This window comes from Ambystoma mexicanum, chromosome 4q, assembly GCF_040938575.1.
Source record: "Ambystoma mexicanum isolate Mex_15411 chromosome 4q, UKY_AmexF1_1, whole genome shotgun sequence".
Classification (NCBI taxonomy): Eukaryota; Metazoa; Chordata; class Amphibia; order Caudata; family Ambystomatidae; genus Ambystoma; species Ambystoma mexicanum.
The window spans coordinates 256359099-256381135 of NC_090928.1; the positions used below are offsets into that span (position 1 = coordinate 256359099).

The following is a 22037-nucleotide window of genomic DNA, read 5'->3' on the forward strand; positions in this document are numbered from 1 at the left end:
AAACAGGATTTTGCAAAGGTGCTACAAACTGCCCGATTAAGATCTATTTTCTGTCACATAAAAGATGCAACTTTCTTTCCACAGATTAAAGGTCTCCCAACAACTGTGCCACTAGTAGCTGCATGCTTCCAGCAATGGAATCACCTGCATCAGCTGTCACAGTTTCCTGTTCAGCCAGCAACATATGAATCTACCCACAAGCACTCCCTAAGATCAGACTTCTGCCCAATGACCAGTGAGCTACTGCGTTACAACTCCTTGGCTGCTCTCATGTTCTCAGCATCCCAGCATCAGTCTCTGAAAACAAATCAGGTTGGAGAACCTGGCCTCGGGGTGCACCCTTCAAGATGAAGATCTTCATCTCCAGAAATATGGCGCTCCGAGTTTCCAACATTCCTGCACACTTTCCATCAAACCTTTCTAATTTAAAACACTTTGAAATTATACATCTAGTTCTTCCCTCCAACCAATGCAAACCATATCCTAAAGGAAGGAGTAACCTTATTGCACTACACTCAGTTACTTATTTTGAGCTCTTCAATTCAGAAACCTCTTGGGACTGCAGCCAGGCCTAATTTCACGCCCAAGTACCAGCCCATTGCTGATTACAGTTGGCCGCCTCCCCGTAGTACCTTGCTGCGTGCATCTCTCTCAAACTCTGATGCTTCGCTCTGTCCCCCAGCCTCCCTGTGCTGCCTCCTGATTCTGTTCCTCCTTTCTTCTTGCCCTCAGCCATCAAAACCACCCCATCAGTGGAAATGATCAAGAACCGATATAACTTTCACATGTGAATTGCCAAAGGGGCTTCTGCCACCTGCACTCAAATGGATTCTGGCACTAGGCCCTCAATCTAGCTAATTGTTATGCTTTTACAGTCACTGTCCCCGCTATATGTCAAATGCTACTATCCACCCCACCCCACCTCCTTTCAATATTTGGTGCACTCTCACCCAGTTATCCGGTGCACACTATCAAGCCACCTCACCCAGGGACTGCCTCTGGCATCTGTTAAGTATCCTATGCAAGTGAAGCCTGGCAGAAATGACATTATTATTGCTAAATAAATACTTATACTGATGTCACGCAATACTACCTTTACTTTTCACTGAAACCTGGTTCTCCCCCACCGACCCCCCAACTAACCCTAATCTCCAAAAGCGTTATCATCCCCTATGTGGACTTACACGATTTTGAAAAAGGAGGCAGCCCGACAGTAATTCCCAGACATACCTGATAACCAACTCTTCACACACTTAAAATCTATCCCTCTCCCATTACAACTATTAGCTTTCACATCAGTGCTTCGCCCATGCATCAATCTTCCCAAACAATCATTTTAACTGAGCAGCTCTCGAAGATTATTATGCCCATTTCATCATTTCTTTCCAAACCTCTTTCTAGATCTCCCCGATCCACTGGATACACAAAGCATCCACCATGACTACATAGCTCCCAAGAGTCCCCCCTCCCCATCTCCTTCCAACAACATTGCTACTAACTAACCCACAGTGGAGGCAACAACCTGGACAAGGCACCCCCCAACCACCTGCAGGGTATTCCCAAATTCACCATGATATGCTATAGAGGTAGTCGCGAGTCACCTGGGATAGGCGGCGCCAGAGGCTGATTCTTGAGCAGGACTCACACATTCTGAATAGTGTCACTAGCCCTACAAGACTAGTTACTTCACCTACTCGCCCCAAAAAATTACTCTAGCCCCTCAAAAAATGTAATAAAAATGCCCACGTTACGCTGCGTTTTGCTGCCAGCACTTTTGGCACCAGTCGTTCAGCACAGCGACCTGGTTGGAGGTCAGATTTAGGAGGGCCCTGTTGGCCGCAGCCATCGCTGTGCAGGGACCTGCACGCCAGGGTATTTATGTTTGCTTAAATATATTGTCAACCAAAGCTCAGTACATGGAGCGGTTATGTTTGCGCATGTTAAGTTTGCGGGACAAAGCAACCTATTTGCGCATAGAATGTCCACTTACAGGACAGCAGCTTGTGTTTGCTTAAATATACGATCAACCAAAGTTCAGCATTTTTCAATTTCTGTTGACAATACATTCAGGCAAACAAATACCTCGGCGTGCAGGTGTCTAGTGCTTTAGGGGAAGTTGCCTGGCAGGGAGTCAGAGACGCAATTGAGGCAGCACTTAACTCACCTGAATGTTGCATGTTAGGCCACGCCCCTTTTAAGAGCCCCGGCTTGATTTTGCAAAAGGGCCAGGATCAGGTCAGGTAAGTGTTGCCTTAATTGCTGCGCTGACCCCCTGCCAGGCACCCCTTTGACTGGAGATGTGGGGTGTGGCGTTGCCCCATAAGGGCTGCGCACGCGGCGGCGTGACGTTGCACGTCGCCGCGTGCGGCTTAAATAAACGGGGCGTTCCCGGAAGCTACAGAGCGACCAGGGAGCCCGAACCTGACGGACGTGTGAGTGTGAGCTCTGTTGGGTTGGGGGCTCACGGGCACGCCTGGGGGGCAGAGGACAGACCCCCAACAGTGGCGACGAGTGATGTCGGATGCCCGGGCCCGGCGGTGAAAGGCGTCCGGAATTTTTCAAACGATCGGAACGTTCACGGACGTTTCGTTTCATGCCGTGACTGCGGACCGCACACGCGGCTGGCGGCCATTTTGCATACGAGGCCGCGGAACTTCTCGGAGCTCCGGTTCGGACCGAGAAGGTGATCCGGGTCTAATTTTTGGATTTTGTGGTTGCTGAGTGCATGACCTGCACGCCCATGCCCAATTTGTGAGTTTTCATCAGATTTTGGGACTGTTACGTCGAGTGTAAGCCAGGATAAGGACTAATATGGTAGGGCCTGCTTAGTCCAGTCCATCCACGTGGCTCAATTTTTGGGACTTCTATACAGCAGTGCTTTGCTGCAAGGTGGCAACAAGGCACTTCCTCATCCCCTTCATCATCAGGACACTCTTTTTGATCCTCTTCATCATCACGAGGTGGTGGCCGTTTTGGAAGTTCTTCGTGTGTTTGCACCAGGCTGTGTGTGGCACGGGGGTGCATCCTTCCGCATGGTGATGGTGGGAATCTGAGTTGCGGCCCCAGGTCTGGTAGTGGGGTGCCTGTGCGCTCAGTCCCATGTCCGACAGCTACCAGGACGGTGACACTGCGGATCCTGGGGAAGAATCTCAGGACGAAGGTCAGGCGGCCCAGCCTGCAGCTCTGCAACCAATGCCACCGGGGAATCAGGGGCCTGCACCACAGGCACCACTAGGGGCACAGCCTGTCGCTCCACAAGGGCCCCCCCATTATGGCTCAAGCTAGAGCCCAGGCGGCCCTGCAACCGATACCAAAATTCGATCCTACGGGCCCCCCGTCCAGTCTGGGGCCCCGATGGAAGAGGTGGGTGGCCTGCCTGGACATGTACTTCAGGGCTGCTCGAGTGGATGATAATGACAGCATGGTAGCCACCATGCTGTACTCGGCGGGAGCCGCGGTTCAGGAGATCTTCGAGTCGCTGACTCCGGTGGACCAGACCTATGGTGAGGCGAAAGCGGCTCTCCTAGCACACTTCCTTCCACTTGCCAACGTGGACTTTGAGAGATTCGTGATGCTGTCGGCCAAGCAGAAGGATGATGAGACCCTGGACACGTTTTACGGCCGCCTATGCCGCCTTTCCCAAGGGTGCGCGTGGGGGGACGCGGAGGACATGATACGGACAATGCTGATCCAAGCAGGCTCCTCCGGCAAACTGAGGAGACAGGTCCTCAGAGAGCCGGGAATCACTCTGGCCCGTATACTAGAACTGGGTCGATGTCACGAAGTGGCTGAGACACGGGCAAACAAGATGGAAGCGGGTTCACGCTCGATCAAGGCCGAAGAGGTGTGCGCTGTGTGGCGGGGCGGTAGAGGAACAAGAAGGCCTGGTGGAGCCCCCCCGAGACAGGGCAGGAAGATCGGGGGAGTCGTGTAAGAAATGTGGCTATGACCTCCCCCACCCCAAAGAGTGCCCAGCCGCAGGAAGAACATGTGGCCGATGTGGACTGCCGGATCACTTCTCGAGAGTGTGTAAGTCGGCTCTACCTGTCATGGTACCCAGAGGTCCTGCCCGAATCTGGACTCCGCGCCAAACCCGGCCATCCAACGTGGCCCAGGTGGATCAAGCGGAAGAGGAGGCTCAGGCAGAGGAGGCTGAAGTAGAGGAGGAGGAAAACATCTTCTTCGTCTCAAGCATGGGGATCCTGAAAGGCAAAAGCAGGAGACAGCCAAGGTGCGTGGTGGAGGTGAACCGCTCGCCTGTTCCCGTGCTGGTGGACACAGGGGCATCGGTCAATGTTATGGCGAGGGGACATTATGACGCTCTTGACCCATTACCAAACCTGGCTGTGCCAAGAGCTCGCATCTTCGCCTTCGGTGGACTCGAGCCCATACCGCTGGACGGAGCGTTCGTGGCGAAGGTGGAGCATGAAGGCTCAAAGATCAGAGCCAGGTTCTATGTGACCCCCATAAGCAACAACACCCTGCTGAGCTGTGCGGCTGCGGAGGCACTCGGGATAGTGAGTTTTGCGTACTCAGTATACCTGGAAGATATCAACGATCTACTGTTCAATGGCATTGGGAGAATCACCGGTGATCCAGTCCGGCTACACATTGACGACTCAGTACAACCAATTGCCCTGAAACACCGGAGAGTTCCTTTTCATCTGAGGGAGCAAGTTTACAAAGAACTGGACAACCTGGTGGCCTTGGACATCATCGAGAAAGTGGAAGGCCCAACACCATGGGTGTCCCCCATTATCGTGGCCAGGAAACCAAAACAGCCGGACTACGTTCGCATCTGTGTGGATATGAGGCTACCCAACAAGGCCATAAAAAGGGAGCGACACCTGACCCCGACCATCGATGACATAATTGCTGAGGTACAGGGGGCCAGATTCTTCTCCAAACTCGACCTCAGAGCATGGTACCATCAAGTTGTCCTCCATCCGGAGTCCCGGTACATTACTACATTCACCACCCACAGGGGACTCTACAGGTACAAGAGGTTGAGCTTTGGGGTATTTTCGGCTGCCGAGGTGTTTCAGAACATTATCCGGGGTGCACTTGCTGATCTTTAAGGGGTACTCAACATCAGTGATGACATTTTGGTGTTTGCCAACACGGAGGTGATCCACCTGAAGCGCCTGGCCAAAACCTTCGAGAGACTACAGTCATTGGGCCTCACCCTCCATAGGGACAAGTGCGAATTCCTGCGCCCATCAATAGAATTCTTTGGGTTCGTGTTCAAGGAGGGAGGGGTGTCACCCGACCCGCGGAACGTTCAGGACATAAAGAGTGTACAGCCCCCGGAATCCGTGTCGGAAGTGAGAAGTTTTCTGGGCATGGTGACCTACTGTGGTCGGTTCATCCAAAACCTGGCCCCGAGGTCTGAGCCGCTCAGAGCTCTTACCAAGAAAGAGACTGCCTGGCACTGGGGTCCACTGGAACAGTCGGCGTTCGAGGACATCAAGAGTGCCCTAACAACGGAAGACACCATGGCGTTCTTCGACCCGGCGCTACCCTCGGAGATCATGGTCGACGCCAGTCCGTTTGGCCTGGGGGCGGTCCTGACCCAGGTGGACCGCGATGGAAACCTCCGGCCCGTAGCATACGCCAGTAAGGCGCTCTCGGAAACGGAGCAGCGGTACTCCCAGATCGAAAGGGAGGCCCTGGCGGTCTTGTGGGGATGCCGACATTTTCGCCTCTATGTGCTGGGGCGCCCGGTGACTGTGGTGACTGATCATAAACCCCTGCTCCCGATTCTGGCGGGCTCGTCATCAAAGCCCCCGGCCAGAATTGAGAGATGGATGCTCGCATTGCTTGAGTACGGGGTCACGCTGGTATACCGGCCAGGTGCCAACAATGCAGCGGACTTCCTTTCCCGTCATCCCGGAGTGCGTGGGGGAGTGGCGGGAGACACCTGCGCAGAAGAAGCGGACGACCATGTCCGGATGGTGGTGGAGGGAGCAACACCAAATGCACTGCCCCCGTCGGAGCTGGAGGCTGCGGCGGCCGAGGATGGGTGCTTCCAGATACTGAAGCAGTCGATGCAGAGCGGTTCCTGGAAGCTCGTCTTGGAAGCTCTCGCAGGGCGGACCCATGAGGCGAAGACCGCCCTTGAACAGCTGTGGAAGGTGAAAGATGAGCTGTCTTTCTCTGAGTCGGGGCTCCTGCTCCGGGGGGATCGTATAGTGGTCCCCCACTCCAAAGTGGGTGAGGTGATCGCTTTGGCCCATCACGGACATCAGGGTGTTGCCAAGACGAAGGCGAGGCTGCGGATGAAGGTCTGGTTCCCGGAGCTGGAGAAAAGGGTCGATGACTTTGTGGCAGCCTGTGTATGGTGCCAGGCAGCCTCCCCGGTGCAGAGGGAACCGGCTATCGAAGCAATGCCTCGAGGGACCAGGCCCTGGGAGGTCGTACATGCGGACTTTGGGTCCACGTCCGTGGGCACCCATTTTCTGGCCATAGTCGATGAGTACTCCCGGTACCCCGAAGTGGAGTTTGTGGAATCGGTGGCATTCGAGCATGTGGTAGTCGGCGTGGAAAAGATCTTTGCAACACACAGATTTCCCCTGACGCTGTGCTCGGACAATGGGTCGCCATTTCAAAGCGAACGCTTCTCAGAGTTCCTGGCCAGCTGTGGAGTTCAACATCGAAAGATATCCCCGCTGTGGTCTAGGGCCAACGGCGATGCAGAAAGACTGATGCGAACACTAAACAAGACATTTCGGATTGCGCAAGGACAAGGCCAGCCCCTCCAACGGGCATTGTATCAATTCCTGAGAGTGTATCGCACCACCCCACATGCCTCCACTGGTGTCGCCACGGCGGAAGTGCTGTTCCGGCGATGCCCCCGGGGTCTACTGCCAGAGGTACAGGAGAGAGAACCCGGGATTATCAACGACCAGCAGGTTGAGGCCGACCGACTGGCCAGGATCAGCCAAGAGAACGTGCGCGGGGGCCTGCGGCCCCATCGGCTGGAACCCGGGGATGAGGTGCTCATCCAGAACCGCCATCCTCACGGGAAGTTGTCCCTACATTATGAACCAGCGCCCCTGGATGTGGTCGCCGTGAAGGGGTCAATGGTGACGGCCTCCGATGGGCGAACGGCTGTCACCTGTAACGTCAGCTTCTTCAAGAAGCTGGGGGACTCGAGAACTGAACCCCCTCTGGACCATGGTGTCGCCGAGATCCCTGAGGAAGATGGGCCCCCTCTCGGTGTCCCGGCCTCTCCGTGTCGGGAGGCTACTGTTGATGGACTGCCGGTGCCGGAGGTGAGCGGGAGGTACCCCCTGAGGACTGGGCGAGGGAAACCCGCTTACCTCAGTGAGTATGTGTTGGGACAGTTGGAGAGTCGTCCGGGGTGAGGGTGGCTGACATTAAAGGCGCCTGGGTCCAGGATAGGCAAGTTGTTTGTTGTGTGATGTGTTGTGTTTAACTAATAAAGTAATTGTGTGTCCTCCTGAAAAAGGAGGAGTGTGGCGTTGCCCCGTAAGGACAGCGCACGCGGCGGCGTGACGTTGCACGTCGCCGCGTGCGGCTTAAATAAACGGGGCGTTCCCGGAAGCTACAGAGCGACCGGGGAGCCCGAACCTGACGGACGTGTGAGTGTGAGCTCTGTTGGGTTGGGGGCTCACGGGCACGCCTGGGGGGCAGAGGACAGACCCCCAACATGGGGTGCAAGGGTGAAGATCTCTAACACGCGAGCGCTTCAGGCTTCACACAAAAAAAGCCTTGCCGTCCCTCTGCCAGGGTCTCCTTCCATTAGAGATGCAGGGATCACCCCTGCATCTCTAATGAAAGGGGTGCATGGTAGGGGGGTTAGGCGACACAATGAAAAGGCAAGGCTTTTGAAGCCTTGCCTTCTAGCAGGTTGGTGGGCTGGGGTTAGCTCAGATACAACTTTCGGAGCCTTTTGGCGCTTGTGCCCCGGCTCACTTAAAGCCATGGGCGTGCCTAAAAGGGACACTCCGACACCAAGACACTGTGCTGAAAACACTGCGCCAGAAGTCCGGCTTCGCATTTCATCATTAATAAAATACATTTGGCACTATGCTGCCACCCGGTGGTCAGCCGGGCAGTGAAACGTTTATTTGCCATTTACTGCAAAGATCGTTAATTAAATTAAACGTTCCTACATTCCTACTGGCCATGAAGGGCAAGGATAGTGCAAAATATCCTCGCCTGTCCAAAACGGATGGGGGACTTTGCGAGCCCTGGGTGAGGGTCTCACTGGCACCTTGATCCCCTCGTAGAGAAACTTTGGGTGCTCATTTCACTCCTGTTGCTACAATCAGCAATCGCCACCCTAGCGAAATACAGTGGGTAGCCCTCCCCAGCCAAGGAGGTGGTGACGGACCTTGCACATAGGGCACAGGATTACATATACACACAGTACCAGAAAGACGCAGAAGCTTGACCACAAGAACAACCCTGTAGTACAGTCTCGCTTTCAGGTATTCCACTTCCCAAAATGCACCACAAAGGTGTGGGGTGGCTCGCAAACCGCAATATAGAAATAAAAAGTGGGGTGATCTCAGAACAGGTATTCCAGTACCCAGACTAGGTGGAAAAAGGCAGCCAGCGGAAAAGACCACAGGGAGCTGCAGAGTCACCAAGCTCGGAAGGTTATTTCTTTATTTGATCGAAATGAATTACTTTGTCATAATTCACTTCCAAGCAATTACTTTGTGGCTTTTTTTCCCTGTAATGGGGGTTCCCCCGTACCTTCCCCTCAGTCCTCGTATCCTTTCGACACGCCACTAAACCAACAGGTCTTTACCACCAAGTAAAGCCCCTGTTCTGAGCCTCCTCAGAGCGGTAGGCCGCCATCTTCCCTTGCCGGGAATCAGGTAATTGCGCTCCCCCGCGTCTTCCTGCCCCCATTTCCACATATCCAACCCCCCCCTCGACCCCTGCCCCATTTAGCTGGCGCTGCCTTGTCCCCACCGGCAGTGGGAACACTAGTGTTCCCGGCGCGTAACTATCAAACCAATGGCCACTATGGAAAGGAGAAGGGACTACATGTAGTTCCCTTTTTCCCGATCCATGGCAGCCATTTTATCTCAAGTTGAGAAACGGCAAAGAAACTGGAGATAAAAGCACCATTAGTACCCCGGTACAACGTACCGTGGAACTAATAGCACTATTACCCTCATATGGGGGCATTACCAGTCAGGTAATGCCCCGGGACTAATGTTAAAGACCGAGCGAATGCCCCAGGGCATTACCCAACTGGCAATGCCCCCCACCCCCCGCTCAAATGATTTTGTTTAAGTAGTTTGTTTAGAATAAACAACGGCATACGGTTCACACTACGGAATTCTGCACACCAAATATGCACTAGAAAAGTCTCAGTTGCAAGTCAATACACCCATCGGGCAACACTAAGAACCAATGCCTGAAAAGTTAGTCTGAGGAAAGACCATCTCTGCGTATAACCAAGTCCATCAACCTGTATAACAAATCACATGGGAGACAAAGAAGCTTGGCAAGTAACCAAACGGAGTCCATTTCGCCCTGGCTTCAGGAGTATAAAAGGGGTTGGGTAGAGTCATTCAGTGTCTTGGGACCGTAGGAAGCAGTTACAGCTGCTGATGCTCCCTGGATACAAAGGGAGGCTGCTGGAGTGAGGGCTCCTGAAAGAAGGCAGTGCTAGCCTGGAGAGGCTGGAATGGGAAGAGTTGTTAAGCCTTGGAGGAAGGCTGACCTAACCTGAGGGGTACCACAGCCTTCAATTCCTTTGGAAACGTGAAAGGCAAAGCCTGGGTTTTCCATCCACAACCACTTGGAGCAGGGTGGATGGTGGTAGGGGTAAGAGAATCCATAGTTTGTCAGGAGGGGCCAAGGCCTAGTGTGAATCTTGCGCTTGATACAAAGGTGATGAGAGTCCTGTAATCCAAGGACAGAGAGTAGTCTGATGCAAATTTTGTAACCCGAGATCCATTGTGAATCCTGTATCCTAAGACTTATGAAGGAGGCCTACCGTGAATCCTGTACTCATGGCTAATTCAGGTTATGATTGAAGCTTTTCTTTTGGCCACATTATTTGGGCATATCTTTGGAGATTAGGGCACACCTGGAGGGGCGAGGACTTGTTAGAATAGGTTTTGGATTTTATATTCTATCACAATCGCTTGATTGGCTAAATAGACTCATAAAGCAGGTTCAGACATCCCTCTTCTACCCACAATTCTGCCTATTAAAAGGCGGATGAGCTCACCTTGAAAGCCAGCAGTGGATCCTCAGATACCATGAATAAACTTTGGTACTCCTAAATCCAAATCTTTCAGATCCAATCCCTCTGAAGCTTTGAGCATCAAGATCCAATCCCTCTGAAGCTTTGAGCATCAAGAATCGCTGACAAATGCAGAGTTGCCACCTAGAAAACAAAAAAGCAAGAGGTGAACTCCAAATACCAAGGGCAGTAAAAAAAAAAAAGAACTTTTAAGAACCTCAACTTCCCTGTTAAAGCCTCTTGCTTTGAAAACCAGATCAACATTCTCTTAAGAGCACCTATTTATTGCTCGTTCCTTTCCATTGAACACTTAAATCACAGGTAAATATTACAATTTGCAAGCTACTAGCTAGACATAAAAACTGACTTGCTGCTTCAATTCTACATATAGGACGCAGCACGCCATTTCTTTCTCGCCAAGAGTGAATTGTCAATTGCCAATGGCTAGTGGAGAGTAGGCATGTTGAGCCCTGCTTAAAAAGTTGCCACCACAAACTCCCAAACTCTGCCAACACAATTGAATTTGGTTTAAACGATAATCTGATATTGCTCCAATTCCTGATAGACTTACTACTAAGTACTGAGCACCCATGCCTAAAAAAACAAACCTTATTCTCAATTAAATCATGCCTACAAAAAACCTTATTCTCAATTAAATCAACCTGTTTTTTTCTGCCAAGCCAACTGCTACCGGTCTTCTCATGTAATGCCCCTTAGGTCTGTAAAATGCACCCCCACCTTTCTCTCTGCTCTTAAAACAGGCCTACCCCTCCTCCCACCCCACACATTCCTCCAATGACGTCACCAAACATCCCTTTGTGTTGAAAATATTTGAAAGCGTGTAGGCTTCCATCTGCAAAATAGCACTGATAAAGGATTCCTTTGCCCCCATCAATCCGACTGGACACTGGTGGTGCAAGTCGGCTGCCACTCTGAAGAGATGGACAATATTCTTCAGTAGGATACAGTCGAGCATGGTACGCCACCATGGGCTACCCTTGCACAAGAATATTTAAAATGCTCTGGGTCGTCTTCTCTTTTCAGGGAGCTCTCAATTTACAAACGGAATCCACCTTCTCTGATCATCTCCTCGTGTCCTTTGGCTTGCCCCAGAGGCAGATTCTACCCCTCTCCCCAAAAGTTAATTGAACCGATCCGTAAAAACATCTGGGTTTGACACAGGGACATTGTATCAACACAATGACGACACCAGACCAGCAGCGTGCCCTCAAGAAGATTTGTCTGAGAAACGAACATATCCTTTCCATCTCAACTTCAAACACGGAATGACTTATTTTCTTTGGTGAACACTTTGCTTCATGTTATGTCACACTATCCCTGTTACTCCTATGGAATTTCAAACACTTTAGAAAGATTTCTTGCCTTTATCTTTCCGAACAGATACCAGCAAGTGTCTCCAGATAGGAAGCATTCTATTAGATCTCACATGCAAAATCAAGCCAGCCATCGCACAATTCCTTCAAATCAGCACACACCGATGTGCTTGCCTGAACCTACCTTGGTAGCACATAGTGATATCTTCCATCAAACTGAAAAAGGGGCGTGGTTTGCATAATGTTTATATGACCACACCCCATTGTTTTGACCTTGATAAAAGGTCAAGATCATAAGTCATTAGTCATGTCACTTTTTCAAATGTTATTTTGAAAACATGCCACCCACTTATCAAGGTCGTGCCAGCCCCCGGTATCAAGGTCGCGTACCTCCTCCTCCCCAAGGATGCAGTAGGCCGGACAAGGGTGAGCATCGCCCGGCCAATCAGCAGCAGTCATGGTGGGAGACACGCCCGGGCAAGGAGGAGGAATCTGATAGGAGGGGAGAGGGCACAGAACAGCCGAGTGGACCAATCAGTGGCTATGACATGCCTGGGCATGTAAAGGAAAAGAGAAAAGGCATATAGTTTTTTATGGGCGTATCAGGCATCAAAACTGTTCAAATATGTTTGAAGAGACTCCAAAGATGGCTAAGAAAAAAGCTGTAGCCCAGTAAAGGTTTGAACTGTTTTATTTGCTTTAACAAAAGAATAAAAATATAAAATAAAAAACACAAGGCCTTTTCTGTATAAGGGCGGGTGCATAATGAAAACTTAGCACCGTTTAACCATACGCAACCATCAATGTTCATAACGCTTTATCACATGGGGGCAGTCACTTTTGCATGGAAATATGTTTTATATGCACACGGTGCAAGATATAATTAAGAGATACAAATTAATGGAAATTTTGGATGCTACCGACATTAAAATCACCACTCTACTTGAAAATCCTAATAAGGCGAAACTTAAACTGTGGGGTACTCATTGGCACCAAACGTGTGCCAATAGATCTAACTCTCGCCAATGAAGAAACTTGGAGAAAGACTAACGACAAATGGTGTGGGTTCGTATGGAGCGAAGTAAATGGAAATGGCTTTCTTAATTTTTGCTTTCTTTTTAAAGGTTTCTTTCTGTAAACCATATAAAAATAAAATAATTTAAAAAAATTTTTTTTATCGGAGTAGAGTTTCCAAATGTACACGGACATATCTGTTGATCATTCTTTATTACACACATATTACATTTTGAAAACACTTTATTGCAGTCTTTTACACCTTTTTTCAACACTATTATTTACACGCCAATAGGTACTTTGACACATTACATTTTTAGTATAGGAGATCAAAGGTCGTGATCAATGTGTTTATTCCAACTCAACAAACCTTTACTGGAATTCTTTTTATTTTATATATACACAGATATAAATACATCAAAATACATGGTGAAAACACTTTATTGCAGCAGTCAATGAATATCTCTTAATTATACACACCCATCTGCATCCAGCCCTACAGATAAGGGGTGTATCAGCCATTTTTGCTTCCTTAACATTGGCAAATACTCCCAAAAAAAAAATGGGGAGTAAAAATACTCCCAGCAGAAAATAGGAAACAAACATGTAGGACCTTGTGCCTCTTATTTCACCCACACAGCTCCATGGATAGGTTTGGACCAGAAGTGCATGTTGTACCTCAGGAAGACACTTTTATTACGGCCTGATTGGAAGAAGTAAACATGTATCTTTTAATGTATGAATAACTAGGTGCAAAGGAATAATTATTACAAAAACATTTGCGTTTTACAGTTAAAATATTTTTATGTGCTTAAATACTCCTACTGGGAATTGGACTTACATTTTTACTCCCTAAATAATCATTTTACTCCCAACTTTAAAAAATAGGGAGTAAAATACTCCCACTTCAAAATCTTATTTGGAGCATTGGATGCACCATATCATTATCGGGCCAGAAATGTGAAAAGTTTTCTTTATAACATTTAAACATTTGAGGATAGAACAGTGAACCATAAATCACTTTATTAAATAAAACACATCTTTTAAACATTAAGGCAATGTTGTTTGCACTCATGTATAGGTATCTGCAACATATGGGTAACCAGACAGACATTATAAAAGTCTTTTATTCACAGGTGCTAGAACACTCTGGATATCTTTTAAAGGTGACAGTGTAGATCCTCTTACGTTGGTCGACAGGTGTCGATGTTGGGGTATACAGAGTTAGCAAGTCCAGTTTTAAATAGTCCAGGAGTTCAGGGTGAGTGGCATTACTCACCACTGTGGAGGGCACAGAGTTCAGCAGCAGCCTTCATAAATAAGTCCTAACCTCTAGGGGTTTTCTGTCTTGGCAAGGCATGGCTCTGCATCAAGCCCCGCACTAAATCAAACAGGTTGGATCCGTGGAGTCTGTCCTTCGTACACAAACTCTCCTTGGTCAGTGCATGGAACCAAATCTTTAGCACCCCCCCCACAAAATTAGACAACAGTTGTTCAGCGTCCTTTTAGAACAGGGATTGATATTGTCCAGCACCTCATGAACATATGCATCAATGTTTGCAGGAGGTGGTGAAGGGGTTCAGGGGGATTATCAGTCTCAGGGCTGATAAGAATCTGGGTACTTGGTTCACGATCACCCTGGCGTACATAGGACAGATATTTATGTAGGATAGCATTATAAAAAGTCAGCTTCGTGAAGTGACCGTCAAGTGGTGCGGTCTGCAGTGCGGGACATTGTGCTTTTTGGTTGCTCCCGCTGGATTCTGCTGCCAGTGCTCTGTTTTCGCTCTGCCCCTGAACACTCAAGCTTCTCCTAAAAATTTGCGGCACTCCGTGAAGCGGCCGCAACGTGACCATCAAGTGGTGCAGTCTGCGGGTCAGCAGTCTGAGGGGCGTGTCCGCGAATGAAGCAGATTTCGACATGGATTTCGACGTCAATACCTAAAGGTAAAGAGCTTTTGTTTGATCATTTTCCTAAATTAACCTGTTGCTCGTTCCCATGGGCCGAGCACGACTGAAATCGTGGGGAGGTGGGGGATCAAAAACATCACAAGAAAAACCAAACAAAGTGACCCTGAACAAACTTGTTCGCACAGACAGAGGCCAAACTACGCTGAAAATTTACCCTAAAACTGCCTCCGTCTCTTTTCAGGAAGACGCCATTGTCGCTGAACTATTAACTAATTTAGGCCATGAAGCCGCTCCACCGCTAGCACAACACTCCATTCAAACAAAACTACAGAGTCCTCTGGTGCCAATAGTCCACTCCATACAAAACTTAAAATCCTCTCCCTTGACACAAAATCCCATTACTCAAAAAAATCAGTATCAAGCACAGAACTCAAATCCTTTGAAAGATTAAAGATTGCTGAGGCTACTGATCACTCTCACGTGAACGACCTCAGCATGACTAACCTCGCTGAATCAATGGTCTTTGAACCACTTGGTGCCCCGCTGATTTCAGCACCTTTTCCACCTATGGCTAACCTCTCAATGCAACAGCTATTGGATGCCTCTGCTCCAGATTCACCTACCCCTCTCACTAACCTACTAGAGACAAATTAACAAATTCAGGCAGCAGCAACTTTTGATTGTAGCTGTATATGCAAAGATAGAGCCGGCTTACATCATACGCTATTGGAACTTGACGATAGGATTCGTCTAACGTCACCTACTATCTTGGCCCTGAACATGGTGCCAAGTTCCTTCGTCACCCTTTATAACAACATTTACGATGAAGTAAAAGATCATACCAACTATCTAAATGTGATTGCAATGATACTAGATATCATAGGAGAGATGCTATGCCCTCTCCCGCTGCTTTTGCCAGTTCGATTCCAAGAAAAACAAGAGGAAGGTCCTCATTTAATAATTTTTGATGACTCGGTTTCCTTAGCTGAACCACCGAGCCATTCCGCGAGTGCAGAGAGCACAGTGCCGCCAAGCATACCCATATTGTTGCAGTTTCTACAAAAGAACCTGCCCCGCCGAACTTGACAACCAATCATCTGTTCTGCGTAAATCAACACTGAAAAGGCCGCAACTACGACCTTTGAAAAAGAGCCTAAAGCCTAGAAAATACCTTCTGAGGAAAAGACTATTCAGCAAATGTACGAAATTCTTGTTTACCATCAGTTCTTTCTTCGAGAAAAGGATAGCAGAAGATTCCCAACCTGAATTAGGAACAATTGCGGAAACAACCATTCTTGAAGTGAATACTCCTTTGCCGGCTGTGCCAAGCAAGCATCCTGGTGACAACCTTCATTTGTCCCCAACAATCTCTTTGCCTCGGATGGTCACTCCACAAATCCTCGCTGCCGATGTGAGTTCACAGCACCTTGGCAATTGTGGCTTCAATTGACGCTCACCCGGAGAACTGTCCTGGGCAGACCTCTAAGCCACAATCATGATGACAATTTGGCAACGAACGCTGGATCTTAGAGGCGAAATCACCGCCTTATTTCCCAGCTCATGAAAAGGCCAATTCCCTTGCCACTGCACTCGGAAGGAGCATCTCACCAACCTCTGTAAACAGGGCTTTACACTCTGTTAAGAAGACTGAGGCAAAGAAGATCGAATTCTGGATGCCCGTGACACTACCATACATGCTAACAATGAGGGACCCATTGCCTCTTGTTATACTAACACCAATGTAGACATGAGGTCCCTCTTGGGCAAACTATACTGGCCACGCTCGGACCATCTGCGATATCCATTACCCCAAGGAAGAAGGATTCTACCCTGAAATGCAGTTCAGAGATTAGAAACCCTGCTGGACTCAAGATAAGAGTGGCGAACCTGCCACATGAGGGGAACAATTATGGAAACTCACTCCGAGATGTGCATCTGTGGTCGGCAGCGTCTTGCATGGTGCCAAGGGAGCCTACTCAAATGGTAATGGCCATCTCGACAATTGGACACTGCCTTACAATCAATGCTGCCTCCATGTGTATACGACGATCGTCTGACACCAATTGGCGAGAATGTCACACGTTTGCGAGCTGGTGAGTCTTCATTCCATCAAGAGAGAAAGGCCTTTAAAAAACTATCAATGACCTGTAAACAACCTGGAGCCATGGCGGTCTGTTTGAACAGATCAAATGTTCCAAAGATCTTCGTCGCAATTCCTACTTCATGATTAATCTCCTCTTTCCACATCGAAAGAATTCTCTTTCCTGACCGTTTGCAAGCCAATAAGTGTGTAATTCATTTTGCTTCACGACTGGTGATGGGCTTAGTTTTGGCCGAAAAAAAAAATACACATTTGAAACTCTTGGCTTTAACATGGAGAGTTGCTTTGACACACAACTGCCTTTTCATGAAGTCAACAACATTATGCCATATCCAAACTCATGCCACTCACAAGCAGGGGCTAAGGATAGCAAGTTAAGGGACAAAGATGCCACTGATGCACATCCTTATCTTCAATACGACTCGCCTGTTGTTCGGTGCGACAGAAATTACAGTTGATGTAAGCCCTGAAGACTAACGTTGTCAGTCTTTCATTCAAATTTGTCAGCTGGAATGCCCGAGGATTTTTGCATCTATATAACGCAAAGGCGTAGTCCCATTTGAAGGCCAATACTATTCAGTTCTTTCAGGAAACATGGCTGACTAAATGGCTGTGCCTGGATGGTTATAATCTTTTCCATCAGTCAGCAACCTCTGGGAAAACAGGACGCCTCTCTGGCGGGCTAATTATTGAAATCCAAACTGGGCATGCCTTGACACGAATATTGTAAAAACTTAATTTGGGGGTTCTGGCTGTTTAATTGTACTCGGACAAACTGTGTGCCCCTCTACTTCTTGTAAATATATACTGGCACAAATGGGTAGCGCATTTGCAAGACTCCTTAAAGGCGATACACACTTGCATCACATGTTGGAGGCTGTCAAACAGGGGTGGCTCCGTCTTGCTGGCCGGGGACCTGAACGCAAACTCTCCATGCTCACTGCCAGATGAAGATCTGAATAGAGTCTCTGCTAGTCAAGTTCCCTGTGGAACAAAAGCCAAGGCAAGCCTGGACTGGGCACTTAGCAGGCGCAGTTTAGACTTGCTTATGGTCAATGGACTTGACCAAAACACCAGCTTAAAAGCACCCACCTGGCAGAGAGGGACCAGCTACACTACCCTCAACTACATATTTATAGATCGCTTTTTATTGAATGTGTGTTCTGATTTCAGCGTCTTTGAAAATAATTGGAGCGATCATAACATAATAAAAGTTAAGATTGATGTGATCTATGCCATGGCCGCCACAAATGGTCTGACTAACCTCGGTGTCAATAACAAGAGGCAATAGTTTGCGCTGGTCTTGCAACACCTCAAATAAATTGAATAAAGACCTCAATGTCCTGCTGCAACAAACCATATACGAAGCAAAACATATTTGCTTCAGTGTTGAGAAGTATGCAGAGACTACATTGCGATCTTTGTCTAATTGCTTATCAGACAGTCCCAGAAAGGTTAACATAAATCAAGGTGGTGATATTTACATCAGTATAACGAACATCTTGCGATAAAAAATGCAAATCCAGAGGAGCGATCAGGTCAGTCATGATGTCCGAGAGCAATCAGGACATCAAGACTAGTAAGATAAGATTCATAAAGCAGAAATATAGGAACTTTTGCAAGCAAATTAAAGCTAAGCTATTGCAGAAGGATGCTGAGACAATTCTGACCATCTTAAAGGGGAAGGACTCTAGTCTCTTTTGGGAAATTGTGAACTCAGCGATTAACCCTTAATCTCGCACCCAGGCCAATGTGGTCTCTGAATCAGCTTGGGTTTCCCATTTTACGTCTCTCTACGCAAGTAATACTCTAGCGATGAAAGACATTTGTGATACAGTACCCTTGCCTCCACTCCACTGATCCCAAAACCCCAGTGGAGATTTGACACTGATAAAGAAAGCTAAATCTTCAGGAGCACCTGCCTCAGTGGTCTTTCTATAAATATCCTAAAAAAAGACCCATTAGTTTGGTCTACCATTCTAACCATTCTAAACCATTCTATCTGCAAGCATTATTGGCACAGAGGCGATTCCTGAGTCTTGAGGTTTATCGCATAGTGTTCCCATCTACAAGAGGGGCGAAAGATTTGATCCCCTGCATTACAGAACTATCGCTCTACTGGATGTCGAAAGCAAGATCTTTGCAGGAGTTCTTTTAGGTCACCTGGAGAAATAGGCAAAGAAGACGTGTAGATTAGATTGCTTTCAAGCTGGCTTTAGACATTGACACTCCACTAATTTAAGTGGAGTTGTGCTGCGGGAATTGTAAGGACCAGCCTGGGGCACTCAAAATAAATCCATCTTTGTCACGTCAACAGACCTGTCAGCAGCATTTGACAAAGTGGACCGTAATCGGTTAGGGGCTAAACTAGCCAATTGGGGGATTCCAGCAGGCCTTCTGCGATTAATCATCCTTCTATATTCGAACACAACGATTTGTATTAGATTAAATCAAGAGACATCTTTCACGCAGTATTCAAGGCCTTCGACAAGGATGAGCGTTAGCCGCTTATCCTTTCAATCTCTAGGTTTCCGATGTCAGCAAATCTCTTAAATCTGCCGCACTAATGCACCCCAAGTTTGGCACCTTACAAACATCATGGATTGCTTACGCTGATAATTTTTTACTCTTTGAGCAGGCCACGATCGGCATGCGAAGGCTACTCGTAGCATTTACCAACCATGCAAAGGAGAATGCATTAGTGATTAACCCACTAAAGACTAAAATGATGGTGCCGTCAAGGTCTAGAAAACGCAACTATGGAAAATGGTTGCTCCAATCTAAGGAATTGGAAATGGTAGCAACAATGACATTTAGGTTTTCACTTTTGGGCAAGTCCCAGCTTTGCTGCAATTCAGGCTGCAGTAAAGGCCAAAAATATCATTAACCAGATGTCCTTCATGGAGAGAAAATATGGAACCTACTCGATCAAGGCAACCACAAAATTCTATAGGGAGAAGGCAGTTCCAAAGCTGATTTACAGCATGGAATTATGGCCTAACAAATCGCTAGTCAGGCTAGACACTTTAGAAGGAAAATTGTGGAGACCGATTTTAGGAGTACTCAACGCAATACCAACATCGGCCATAAGATTTGAATTAAGCGTAGTTTTGTTAAAAGCCCATGTTCAATGGCAGATGTTACTCCTATATTATACAATTCCTACACCTATACCAGCCTCCTTATATTCAAAAGCATATAACGTATGTCACTGCCCCGTAAAATCGCGTTCTCTGGGCTTTCTTTTGAATCTGAAGTCTCACTGTGAAGTGATACTTTCAGCGCTAGCATTGGACACTACATCGCTTAAACTTACACCGGCGAAAGTTAAAACTGCACTGTATGACCAAGATTGGTGTGAAATAACCAACGCATTTTATGGCTATGCCTCTCTGCAACATCTATCACACGAATATAAGTGCAGGGGTGCTGTTGCACCCTTCCTTGTGATGTTTCCGACTAGACATTGCAGTGATACAATACTCCACCTAAGCTGGAATATCATCCACACCAAGGAGATTCTGATCAGGAGGGGGGCATTGAGCCCTCAGCCTTCGTGTGTAGATGCTATAACGACACCGAGATAGCAGAAAACATTAAACATCTTTTCTTAGACTGTCCAGGTCTGCATTTTCAAAGAACTTCATACTTTAGCAAAATTGTGGGTGCCAACAAACCTTTCGGCTTGATTCAATTGTGGAAAAGATTCTTGAACCCAATATCGTTGCAGTAGCCGCATTTGTAAAATCTTGGTAAATTGCAATGTTCAAAGAACCGTATTGAACGTTCAAAGTGTCTTTCTTGTTTGGAGTAACATTTTATGATTTTATATTGTTTTGCTTTTTTTTTCTTATTTCTTGAAATGTTTAGCGATGAAGTGTAGTTTTTATCCTTCCATTTTCAATGTAATATGTAGTTCCCGTTTGTATTATTGTGTTGTACTACCTTCCTTTGCTTTACTTTCTTTTCTTTTTGTAAAGGTTTTTTTTTATAAACCATTCACTAATAAAATTTTGAAAAGTCAAGATTCTCACAGTCAGGCACAGCTTTGCGACAGAGGACAGCAATCATCTCAGCATCTAAAAAGTGTTTAGTAGTTCTACGAATCTGGATTGAACAAAGGGATAGTAAAATGAATGTATTCACACACTTGTTTTTATCATAATCAAATTGTGTGATTAAGTTTATTCACAATATGACCTTCACCATCTTGGTGTAGTGAGTCTCACACCTTCCCTTACAAAGTATACTGATTTGGCAAAATATACTGATTTGGCAAAGTTTATAACATAAGAATAAAACATCTCATGAACAATATAGAGGGACTTTGTGTTGTCAAGGTTTATCAATGATAAAATATACAATGCAACAATTCTCAAATTTTTGGCACACTTCAACAACAAAAAAGTCAACACTACTGTGTTTCGGCCTATGGAATCCCATTAGCCCCAATTGTGCAGGCATTCATCAGGACAGGAGAAGTGAAAGTGTTGCCTCACTGCCTGTGGTGGAGATAGAAGTCAGCGAAAGCTTTCGACTAGCCACAACGGGCAGTGACGTATGCCTGTTCTTCTTCTCTGGTGGCTTGTGTCACACTGTGCAGTATCCAAGAAGCACGGACCATGAGGCACCCGATGTACTAATTCGCCTGCTTTCTGCCAGCTGAAAACCAGTTTAGAAGTGAAAGTGTATTTTGCAAGAGAGCCCTAACCTTCATGTTCTGATTAATTGTTAAAAGGCCACTTATACTGAGATTCAAGAATTCCCCATGCATTTAAGTTAACGTACATGTAGGTTTTTACATTTGGTGGATTTAATACATGCGTGCAAGCTAATATGTATCAGTTCTGAACAAAAAGTAAACACTAAAAGTAACATATCCCATCCACAATTAACTACACTTGATCCATTCGAAATTGCAAAATTGCGCTCAGTTCGCTGCACCCCTAGTGATTAATATGGCATGTGCAACATGAACGCCTCGTAATGATGGCGACCCTTCCCAACCACCCCAAAAATTCTTTTTGTCCAGGACCAACGCTTACCAATGATTCTTAAGAAAATGGAAGCACCCATCATTTCAGTAGACAGATCTGATCTGGTTTTTGGACAAATCACGCACCAGACCATCCTGTTACATATCATATACTGCAGGAGACAGAGAGTAATACACTTTGTTGCTATAGCAGCCTCTCATTTTCAGGTGACACTGGGTATTCCGCGACTCACTGTTCATAACCCAATGATCAGTTGGACCCCAAGGAAGCTTATGTTCTGTGGGTATAGATGCCCTGAGTCATGCCAAGCCCCTATGGAAGATACAGTAACTGAAAGAACTAAACAGCCTTTTTTAAATACAGAACAAACACCCGACATAGCCCTTGAATACAAGGATTTCCTCGATGCGATCACATCAAAGCTAACAAACTCCCAACTCGTA

General features: G+C 47.2%; 1 protein-coding gene across 1 annotated transcript in view; it reads right to left on the reverse strand.

Annotated features, from left to right (window-relative positions):
- The window catches only part of LOC138467652 (barrier-to-autointegration factor-like protein), a 319554-nt gene that overhangs the window by 122074 nt on the left and 175443 nt on the right, over positions 1-22037 (reverse strand). Inside the window, exon 2 of the mRNA XM_069607829.1 lies at positions 10223-10381. The gene's annotated coding sequence lies outside the window, so the exon portion shown is untranslated. The remainder of the gene's footprint in view (positions 1-10222; positions 10382-22037) is intronic.